Source organism: Drosophila virilis, chromosome X (genome assembly GCF_030788295.1).
Source record: "Drosophila virilis strain 15010-1051.87 chromosome X, Dvir_AGI_RSII-ME, whole genome shotgun sequence".
NCBI lineage: Eukaryota > Metazoa > Arthropoda > Insecta > Diptera > Drosophilidae > Drosophila > Drosophila virilis.
Window position 1 is genome coordinate 29926932 of NC_091543.1, and position 11532 is coordinate 29938463.

Consider the following 11532-nt stretch of genomic DNA (forward strand, 5'->3'; position numbering starts at 1 on the left):
TGGTGTTTAACTGATTCGTCCACCACTTCACATGCTTAAGGTTGACCTTACGGTACCTCTCAAACATGCGATCATTCGCACCAGTTATCCACCCATTCACACATACGACCTGCTCATCCACATTCAAATCATTAAATGCATTAAGCGGAACTTGCGTTGCCGCCTCCTGCACAATGAGCCCATGAAGGGACCAATTCACACTACAAGTGCGCCAGCGATTACCCCCAACACTTTCGTTCCTCGTACAATCCGATTGAGATTGTTGTCACTCACACCAAGCCCACCTAGTACACACCAATGAAAATCATACATACTCATTGCCACCGCATTCACTAGAGTAACATCAATGTCACTCTGACCCACCGGACCCGCAAACGTATACCACTCACTGGGTTCGTTAACGACCCGAACATCCTGGGACAGGGCCCACTCGGCTAGCATCTCACCCCGTGTGTGGTTCGAATACCCAGACGAATGTCTGGATACCTTTCTGAATCACATGGGGGATGATGGATTCGCATCAAGACCAAGGATGACTGGTACGCTACTAACCAGTAGTAGCACCTCATCCAAGTAAGCAATGTATGGTTCGAGGGGATCCCCGAATTTACAATACATGCTCACTACAAAAATCCTGCCAAAACTGCCGCTTAGGCTCACACACACCCCCCAGTCAGTTGAACTCACCAAAGTGCATTCAATACTGACATCATTCACAATGACAGCGGAGTTAGCCCTGCTGTCAGGAAATACTCGCATACATGCGGGCAATCCCCTTACGCAACCACCGGTCGCGTAGGGTTCCTGCAGCAGGGCAACGACGATGCCCCTTTCACACATCATAGCCCCCACATCACACATAGCTGCATACGACCTTTGACAATTCAGCTGAAGAAATCTGCTAGACATTTTAATGTCTAGCATTCGCCCGCGCAACAATCGTCCCGTATATGGGACAGGCTAGAGACATCATCAGATGTCCCGACGGCTTTCCCTTAAAGGAGCAATTGCGGCAATTCAGTGCATTGCTGCACTGAGCCACGCGGTGACCCATCTGGCCGCAGCGACGGCAAACGTCCTCTTTGGCTCTGCACTCCGCCACCTTATGGTTGAAGCCAAGGTAGCGGTAGCATCCCGGTACCAGGTCAAAACTTCTTACTCTTAACGAAAACCATTTTATGTAGCAGCGTCCGATTTCTAAAAGGGACTGAATGGCCACCACAGCACCCTCGAGGACGATATTAACTGCTACATTACCTCCCGCCGCCCATGGCTTACTTGTCATCCGGACACCTTTCTTAAAGGCTTCAAGTGACATTTTTTCCTTTAAGTTCATCTCGTAAAGGTCCCCCATGAACTCGTCAGGGGTGATCTGCGAGTGAACGCCCTGAACCACAACTTTCGGCCCTAATTTATCATTCACACACACTTCCAATCCCACCTCGTTGAACTTTGTGTTCTCCACAATTTTCTCACGCTCGGCGACCGATGGAGTCCGAATTAACGCACCTCCATCCCTTAGAGGTTTCACCTCATGTCTCCGCACACCAAGAGAGGGACCTACCTCCTTCACCACCTGCTCAACCACGTCCTTAGCGGTTTTGCCAGCAGCCTTGCTGCGCACAACCAAGGACCATGTCTCAACTGGCCGAGGCATCTCCGGGGTAGACGGCACTGCCGACCTGGGACCCCCTCTGGCGGCGTTCACCGACGGAGCCCGCGCTTGGCCGGCTGGAACATGCAACTCATGCGAAACGCTTGCACCCCCGCAAACGGCCTCCAAGCGCCCCTGCAGCCGCTCATTCTGCGCCACAAGCGCGAACAGGAGCTGCTCATACTGCCCTGTATAATCGACTAACTTGCAAATGAGCGACCCCTTGGCTCTCTCCTTGAGTGCAAGCTGCAATAAAGCTCCCGTTATCCCCTTCATCTGCTCGACAGCTGTTCCTTTCCGCTTCCTCAAAGCCGCCGCACTTGTCGACGCTCACGGCATGAGGAACGGCAAAAACCCGCTCCTCCACATTTGCACCCGCTGCTCCGGGCGAGCCATCTGCGGCTCCCGCGGGAACAGCGCTCCCCTCACCAACTGAGCTGACAGCGCTTTCCGAAGTTGCCTTCCTCAGGCGCTGCTTGCTCCTCCGCCTTACCTCGCTGTTCGATGACGACTCCGACAAGGTCACCTCATCTTCCGACGTCATCCTACAATTTTCAAAAGACCCCTTCTCAGTGGGCTGCTTTTTGCGTGGCGGCATCGTCCGCAGGTGTGCGCTCATCTATTTAATATATAAATAGCACGCACACACACACGTAGAAGCTGGCGGTTTCACACACACACACGAACGCCTGTTGCTCACGCAGCAACGACGTAAACAAACAATAAAACTTTATTGCTGATAAGCGCACAAAATGTAAACAAGATACCGTTGCTTGAAAGCACCGTTATCTTTAAATTGTTTGCGAAGCGAGCGATGAAATAAACACGTCTGTTCCCAACGACTGTCTGAAACGAACTGACACACGGACGGACAGTCAGATGGATATGGGTAAATCGACTAGGCTTGTGATACTGATCAAGAATATATATACTTTATGGGATCGGAGATGCTTCCTTCTGCCTGTTACATGCATTTTCACAAATACATTATATCCTTTTTACCCATTTTCAATGGGTTCAGGGTATGATGATTTTAAATCTGAACGGAACGCATTTAGACGAATGCTCTCTCAGTTATTTCTAAAAACCTTTAAAATGTGTCCTAGTGATGTGGCTGCACAAGCAACAACGCGAACAAAATGAATTTTTCTCAAATTTTGATTGCATTACAATCCTTTCATTTCGGTCTTGTAGGATACTAATGCAATTGACGCGATGATATCTTTCACGCCTCAACCTTCACACTTTGGCTTCCAAACCAACCAACCAAACAAAAACCCACTTACAGGCACACAAACCAATAAATGCTTGTATCCATGTACAACAAACTAGTGGAAGTGTGTGCATGGCCAGCCTACAAACTATCCATGCTCAAGGGCCAATGTTTCTGCAAATTTTTTTAGCAGCTTTCAAACTATCGCCTTGAAACATTGCGTGGATCCGTCTTTCCGTTGCAGGCAGTACATATGTTAATTAAGATATTTTTAGCAACCGTGGCATTTACTATTTAAAGTGTAAAAAGTAAAAAGTGAGTTTTGGTATCACAATGGCTTATAAGATATTTTTATCAAACTCGGTAATTACGAGTTTCACTATTTCGACATATCTTCAAGCCCTTAAACTACATACATATGTCTACAGAGTGCCAAAGATATTCTTTCTCTCCCGTTTTTAAACCATAGACAATAGCTAAAATAAAAGATATTGGAAAACAGATCAGGAAGTTACATGTAAAGACTAACTTTTGAAACCTAAGAGATTTGCTCAACAAACAGGATTTCGTTATCTATTTTATCGCTTGCTTGCGAACGAAGAAATATCGATTATCGGAAACAAACTCTAACTCCTTCTGCCTATTATGTACAATTATTTCAAGCATTTTACCCATTTTATCCAATTTACTGATGTCCTTTTCTATCGCGGAAAAGGATCTATTGTTTAAAATTTCACCAAAATCGGGTTTTTAAACCATTGATCACGATTTTTAATCTTTTGGTCTTAAATTTGTTTGTCAAATTTAATTTATGTGAAATATGTTTATATAAACAATTAAGGTGAATTCCCTTTCTGTGCATACAAGCAAATTTACATGTCAGAGCAACAATATGTGCGATCGGCGAGGGAACTGCGGCCAGAACGAGAAGCATAAGTCAGAAAGCTTACCGACTGTATACTTTCGATCCCGAGGCCTCTTCGAACGCTGTCCAATCGCTCACCACAGCCGGCAACGCAGTGGTTTTCCTGTAAAAATTGTTATACGAGTTATACCAGTAGCCGTCTCGCGAAGCTATTTGTGTAATTGGTTGCATTTACTCTAGCAGCTGTTAGTCGTGTTGGCTGGTGCAGTTCACAACCAGCTCATCTGCACTATAGGACTAGCTGCCAAGCTTGGTAGCGAAGACAACAGCCAGGCGATTAAGTGGCAAAATAGCGGTCAGAAAGTACAGCATTCTCTTAGGCTTACGCTGTTCCTGCTAAACAGGTAAGCTTTGCTATCTAATTCAAGCTTAAGAACAGGCGAAGAAATCGGTACCGGTGCTCACTGCAGTCTCAAGGGCTAAAAGTCACATAAGGTCGAAGAACTAAACGTAGTATAATGAACGCGCAGCGAAGCTAGGATCCCAAAAAGGTGCAGGCACACCCAAGCAGCCGAGGGACGCCATGACAGAACAGCGCGAAACTCCCTCCAAAAGGGCTAAGCACCAGGGCCAGAACCCAGTGAAACAGGCAGTGCTCACGCGGTAAAATCCAGGTCTTGGACAGCAGTCAAAGGACAAAACGAACGCAAAAGCGTGGAAGAGCCAACGCTATTACAGTTCACAGAGTGGGTGACTGTACACATGCCGACATGCTTAGGCTCGTGAAGGGCTACCCGGCCCTCAAACACCTAAGTGGCGATGTGCAGGGTATTCGACAGGTATGGATTGGATGAGTGGTCTGCCGAATACGTGCAATTAACCAGCCAAAACGATGCTTTAAATACCAGGGCTTCGGCGATATCGCTGCAAACTGCACCAGTGGTGAGGACTTAAAAAGGCGAAATGCGCATCGATATTGCCATTATAAGCATTCAACTGCTCCAGAATATGGACCGAGGATCAGAATGGAAAAGCTGCGCTCTGGATATGCGGTGACCCATCGACATCGCCGACAATTACAAAGTGCTTTACAGGGTTTGTACGCGCACAATACAGCAGCTTGTGGATATACAGCTGATACCTGACCCCTTGCATGCAGCTATGTGAATTCACAGCTGTACTAGACGCACTAGTAAACGACGCAAGAGAGCGGAAGGTCATTATTGCTGGTGACTTCAACGCCTCGGCAGTGGAATGGGGCAGCCAAGCAACTAACGCAAGAGGTCGTGCCCTGTTGGAATATTTCGCAGCCCTGGATATAGACATGCTAAACCGGCTCGCGAAACACCTTTATGCCTTTGTAATCGATCTCACCTTCACAAGCTCGTCACTCTTTCGTGAAGCTATGTGGGAACTAAGCGACATATACACCGCAAGCGATAACTCTGCAATAATATGTGCGATCGGCAAGGAAACTGTGGCCAGAACCGGAAGCATAAGTCGGAGAGCTTATCGACCGGATCTTTCGACCCCGAACGCTGTCCAATCGCTCACCACAGCCGGCAACGCAGAGAGTAGTGCCTCCCAAATGGTGTGTGAATTATCGCGTGCCTGTCACGAGAGAATGCAAGCCCGGAAAACGCTTCGCTGCCACCATGTGCCCACTAACTGGTGGAACTTAAATATTGTCGAAGCACGGCGGAACAACATCCCCGCCAGAAGGAAATACTAGCGAGCCCGAGGTAGACCCAACTATGCCGAAAAGCATCTAGGGTACCAAAGGGCCAGAAAACGGCTAAAGATGACCATACGTGAAAGCAAGAAGGAGTGCTTCTTGGAGCTATGCGACTCAGTTGAATATGATCCATGGGCAAGGCATATAAAACTGTCGTAAAAAGGTTCTACGCTGGCAAGCAAACGCAGCCTTCTAACTCAAGTGAGCTGAAGTTGATTGTGGAAATGCTATTCCCAAATAGACGAAGTACATACGAAAACACGTCCATTGAGCCAAGGAGCAGCCACGCCGGTGCTAAGCGACGAAGTCTCAGTCGATGAGGTGCTGACGATTGCCAGAAGCCTAAAGCCCAGTAAGGCGCCGGGTTCGGATAGAATCCCCAACCGTGCGCAAAAACTAGCGATGTCCTTGCACCCTGAGCAACTTGTACAGCTTTTTAGCAAGTGCCTAACAGAGATAACTTTCCCCACGAAATTAAAACTTCAAAAGCTAGTCCTGCTACCGAAGCCCGGTAAGCCGCCAGACGACCCATTGTCATACAGACCGATTTGACTCCTGGACCCGTCGGGCAAAGCACTGGAGAAGCTAATCGGCACCAGGCTGGAAGCAGCTCCCAAGGCAACGTCGACAGTAGACGCTTTTGATAAAGTGGTTCCTTTTCTTTAAAACGTTATTGTAGATAAGGTGACACTGTTCTTTCAGCTTCCACTGGAAGTTGTACCAACCTCGTCAATGGCCATGTTTGAGTAACTCCCTCCCACGTGCTCAATATGTAAAATATTGCAAACAAGTGATTTTAATAGAGGCAAACACAGAATATTTATAATACAGAAAGTAAAGCAAACATTCACAGATACCTAACTTAAATTTCAAAAATATATGTATATGTAGTCGTTGATAGACATATATTCCAATTATTTGGCGGACATAATAAAACAGTCTCTATTTTGTGCCACAATGTGTGTATTCATTATATATAGCTGTACGTCGGTATACAAGGCCCATTGCAACTGTAATTATATCTTTTACCGAGAAGTAATGAATATTAACTAGAAGAAGGCACAAGGAATGATCAATTTTTGCAATTTTGTAAACAAAGTTATTTTGATGTAAAGTTTTTATTATCAAAACCAGTCAGAGGATCTAGGCAGAAATTCCCGAATAGGGGATTCCCTGAACCCTCTTCTACCAACACAAAATGCAGCTCGTGCTACGCGCTTGTTTGTTGTAAAATAAAATTTTATAAAAAAAAGTTCCTTACCTTTACTCAACAGCAACACCCACAAATGACACAATTGACTATCGAGAAAACACTAATTAAAACAGCAGCACAGAAAACAATACAATCGCAGTTTTAGTCCTGTTCAAAGAAGATGCGCATGAATGAGTGTGTGTACATGTATACGGAAATTCTAGTAATTTGCGGTAGCTGCCGCAAACACGAGGCCAGCCAAAACACATTTCCTTAATAACTGTTGTGTTTCTTTACCGATTTTGATGACATTTTCAACAGGAGGTCTTATTGTACTATAGAATAGTTGTGTCTGTTCTAAAATTCAACTGCATTTACATTGTGTCTTAAATTGGTGAGCGGTGTAAATTGGCTTATTTACTTGATTTATAAAAGATACTTGATATATATATATATATACTTGACAGAGGCGACATGTAGGGTTTGGTGACTAGCTCTTTTTATTTACCAATTTTTCCCAAAAACCGGATTTCGATGTCGATTTTGATTGATTACTTGGAAACGAGGTAAGTTATCGAACATCGGAAACATACTCGATATACGCCTGCAATAGGAGGACCTACAGCAGTTCAAGACTTTAGCTCTTATAGGTTCTGAGATCCCTGCGTTTATACACACGGACGGACAGTCAGATGGATATGGGTAAATCGACTAGGCTTGTGATACTGATCAAGAATATATATACTTTATGGGATCGGAGATGCTTCCTTCTGCCTGTTACATGCATTTTCACAAATACATTATATCCTTTTTACCCATTTTCAATGGGTTCAGGGTATGATGATTTTAAATCTGAACGGAACGCATTTAGACGAATGCTCTCTCAGTTATTTCTAAAAACCTTTAAAATGTGTCCTAGTGATGTGGCTGCACAAGCAACAACGCGAACAAAATGAATTTTTCTCAAATTTTGATTGCATTACAATCCTTTCATTTCGGTCTTGTAGGATACTAATGCAATTGACGCGATGATATCTTTCACGCCTCAACCTTCTTACTTTGGCTTCCAAACCAACCAACCAAACAAAAACCCACTTACAGGCACACAAACCAATAAATGCTTGTATCCATGTACAAACTAGTGGAAGTGTGTGCATGGCCAGCCTACAAACTATCCATGCTCAAGGGCCAATGTTTCTGCAAATTTTTTTAGCAGCTTTCAAACTATCGCCTTGAAACATTGCGTGGATCCGTCTTTCCGTTGCAGGCAGTACATATGTTAATTAAGATATTTTTAGCAACCGTGGCATTTACTATTTAAAGTGTAAAAAGTAAAAAGTGAGTTTTGGTATCACAATGGCTTATAAGATATTTTTATCAAACTCGGTAATTACGAGTTTCACTATTTCGACATATCTTCAAGCCCTTAAACTACATACATATGTCTACAGAGTGCCAAAGATATTCTTTCTCTCCCGTTTTTAAACCATAGACGATAGCTAAAATAAAAGATATTTGAAAACAGATCAGGAAGTTACATGTAAAGACTAACTTTTGAAACCTAAGAGATTTGCTCAACAAACAGGATTTCGTTATCTATTTTATCGCTTGCTTGCGAACGAAGAAATATCGATTATCGGAAACAAACTCTAACTCCTTCTGCCTATTATGTATATTTATTTCAAGCATTTTACCCATTTTATCCAATTTACTGATGTCCTTTTCTATCGCGGAAAAGGATCTATTGTTTAAAATTTCACCAAAATCGGGTTTTTAAACCATTAAACACGATTTTTAATCTTTTGGTCTTAAATTTGTTTGTCAAATTTAATTTTTGTGAAATATGTTTATATAAACAATTAAGGTGAATTCCCTTTCTGTGCATACAAGCAAATTTACATGTCAGAGCAACAATATGTGCGATCGGCGAGGGAACTGCGGCCAGAACGAGAAGCATAAGTCAGAAAGCTTACCGACTGTATACTTTCGATCCCGAGGCCTCTTCGAACGCTGTCCAATCGCTCACCACAGCCGGCAACGCAGAGAGTAGTGCCTCCCAAATGGTGTGTGAATTATTGCGAGAGCATGGAAGCCCGGAAAACGCTTCGCTGCCACCATGTGCCCACGTACTGGTGGAACTTAAATATTGTCGAAGCACGGCGGAACTACATCCACGCCAGAAGGAGATACTAGCGAGCCCGAGGTAGACCCAACTATGCCGAAAACCATCTAGGGTACCAAAGGGCCAGAAAACGGCTAAAGATGACCATACGTGATAGCAAGAAGGAATGCTTCTTGGAGCTATGCGTCTCAGTTGAATATGATCCATGGGCAAGGCATATAAAACTGTCGTAAAAAGGTTCTACGCTGGCAAGCAAACGCAGCCTTCTAACTCAAGTGAGCTGAAGTTGATTGTGGAAATGCTATTCCCAAATAGACGAAGTACATACGAAAACACGTCCATTGAGCCAAGGAGCAGCCACGCCGGTGCTAAGCGACGAAGTCTCAGTCGATGAGGTGCTGACGATTGCCAGAAGCCTAAAGCCCAGTAAGGCGCCGGGTTCGGATAGAATCCCCAACCGTGCGCAAAAACTAGCGATGTCCTTGCACCCTGAGCAACTTGTACAGCTTTTTAGCAAGTGCCTAACAGAGATAACTTTCCCCACGAAATTAAAACTTCAAAAGCTAGTCCTGCTACCGAAGCCCGGTAAGCCGCCAAACGACCCATTGTCATACAGACCGATTTGACTCCTGGACTCGTCGGGCAAAGCACTGGAGAAGCTAATCGGCACCAGGCTGGAAGCAGCTCCCAAGGCAACGTCGACAGTAGACGCTTTTGATAAAGTGGTTCCTTTTCTTTAAAACGTTATTGTAGATAAGGTGACACTGTTCTTTCAGCTTCCACTGGAAGTTGTACCAACCTCGTCAATGGCCATGTTTGAGTAACTCCCTCCCACGTGCTCAATATGTAAAATATTGCAAACAAGTGCTTTTAATAGAGGCAAACACAGAATATTTATAATACAGAAAGTAAAGCAAACATTCACAGATACCTAACTTAAATTTCAAAAATATATGTATATGTAGTCGTTGATAGACATATATTCCAATTATTTGGCGGACATAATAAAACAGTCTCTATTTTGTGCCACAATGTGTGTATTCATTATATATAGCTGTACGTCGGTATACAAGGCCCATTGCAACTGTAATTATATCTTTTACCGAGAAGTAATGAATATTAACTAGAAGAAGGCACAAGGAATGATCAATTTTTGCAATTTTGTAAACAAAGTTATTTTGATGTAAAGTTTTTATTATCAAAACCAGTCAGAGGATCTAGGCAGAAATTCCCGAATAGGGGATTCCCTGAACCCTCTTCTACCAACACAAAATGCAGCTCGCGCTACGCGCTTGTTTGCTGTAGAAGCAATAAAATAAAATTTATTAAAAAAAAGTTCCTTCGCCTTTACTCAACAGCAACACCCACAATTGACTCTTTTCGAGAAAACACTAACTAAAACAGCAGCACAGAAAACAATACAATCGCAATTTTAGTCCTGTTCAAAGAAGATACGCATGAATGAGTGTGTGTACATGTATACGGAAATTCTAGTAATTTGCGGTAGCTGCCGCAAACACGAGGCCAGCCAAAACACATTTATTTAATAACTGTTGTGTTTCTTTACCGATTTTGATGACATTTTCAACAGGAGGTCTTATTGTACTATAGAATAGTTGTGTCTGTTCTAAAATTCAACTGCATTTACATTGTGTCTTAAATTGGTGAGCGGTGTAAATTGGCTTATTTACTTGATTTATAAAAGATACTTGATATATATATATATATACTTGACAGAGGCGACATGTAGGGTTTGGTGACTAGCTCTTTTTATTTACCAATTTTTCCCAAAAACCGGATTTCGATGTCGATTTTGATTGATTACTTGGAAACGAGGTAAGTTATCGAACATCGGAAACATACTCGATATACGCCTGCAATAGGAGGACCTACAGCAGTTCAAGACTTTAGCTCTTATAGGTTCTGAGATCCCTGCGTTTATACACACGGACGGACAGTCAGATGGATATGGGTAAATCGACTAGTCTTGTGATACTGATCAAGAATATATACTTTATGGGATCGGAGATGCTTCCTTCTGCCTGTTACATGCATTTTCACAAATACATTATATCCTTTTTACCCATTTTCAATGGGTTCAGGGTATGATGATTTTAAATCTGAACGGAACGCATTTAGACGAATGCTCTCTCAGTTATTTCTAAAAACCTTTAAAATGTGTCCTAGTGATGTGGCTGCACAAGCAACAACGCGAACAAAATGAATTTTTCTCAAATTTTGATTGCATTACAATCCTTTCATTTCGGTCTTGTAGGATACTAATGCAATTGACGCGATGATATCTTTCACGCCTCAACCTTCTTACTTTGGCTTCCAAACCAACCAACCAAACAAAAACCCACTTACAGGCACACAAACCAATAAATGCTTGTATCCATGTACAAACTAGTGGAAGTGTGTGCATGGCCAGCCTACAAACTATCCATGCTCAAGGGCCAATGTTTCTGCAAATTTTTTTAGCAGCTTTCAAACTATCGCCTTGAAACATTGCGTGGATCCGTCTTTCCGTTGCAGGCAGTACATATGTTAATTAAGATATTTTTAGCAACCGTGGCATTTACTATTTAAAGTGTAAAAAGTAAAAAGTGAGTTTTGGTATCACAATGGCTTATAAGATATTTTTATCAAACTCGGTAATTACGAGTTTCACTATTTCGACATATCTTCAAGCCCTTAAACTACATACATATGTCTACAGAGTGCCAAAGATATTCTTTCTCTCTCGTTTTT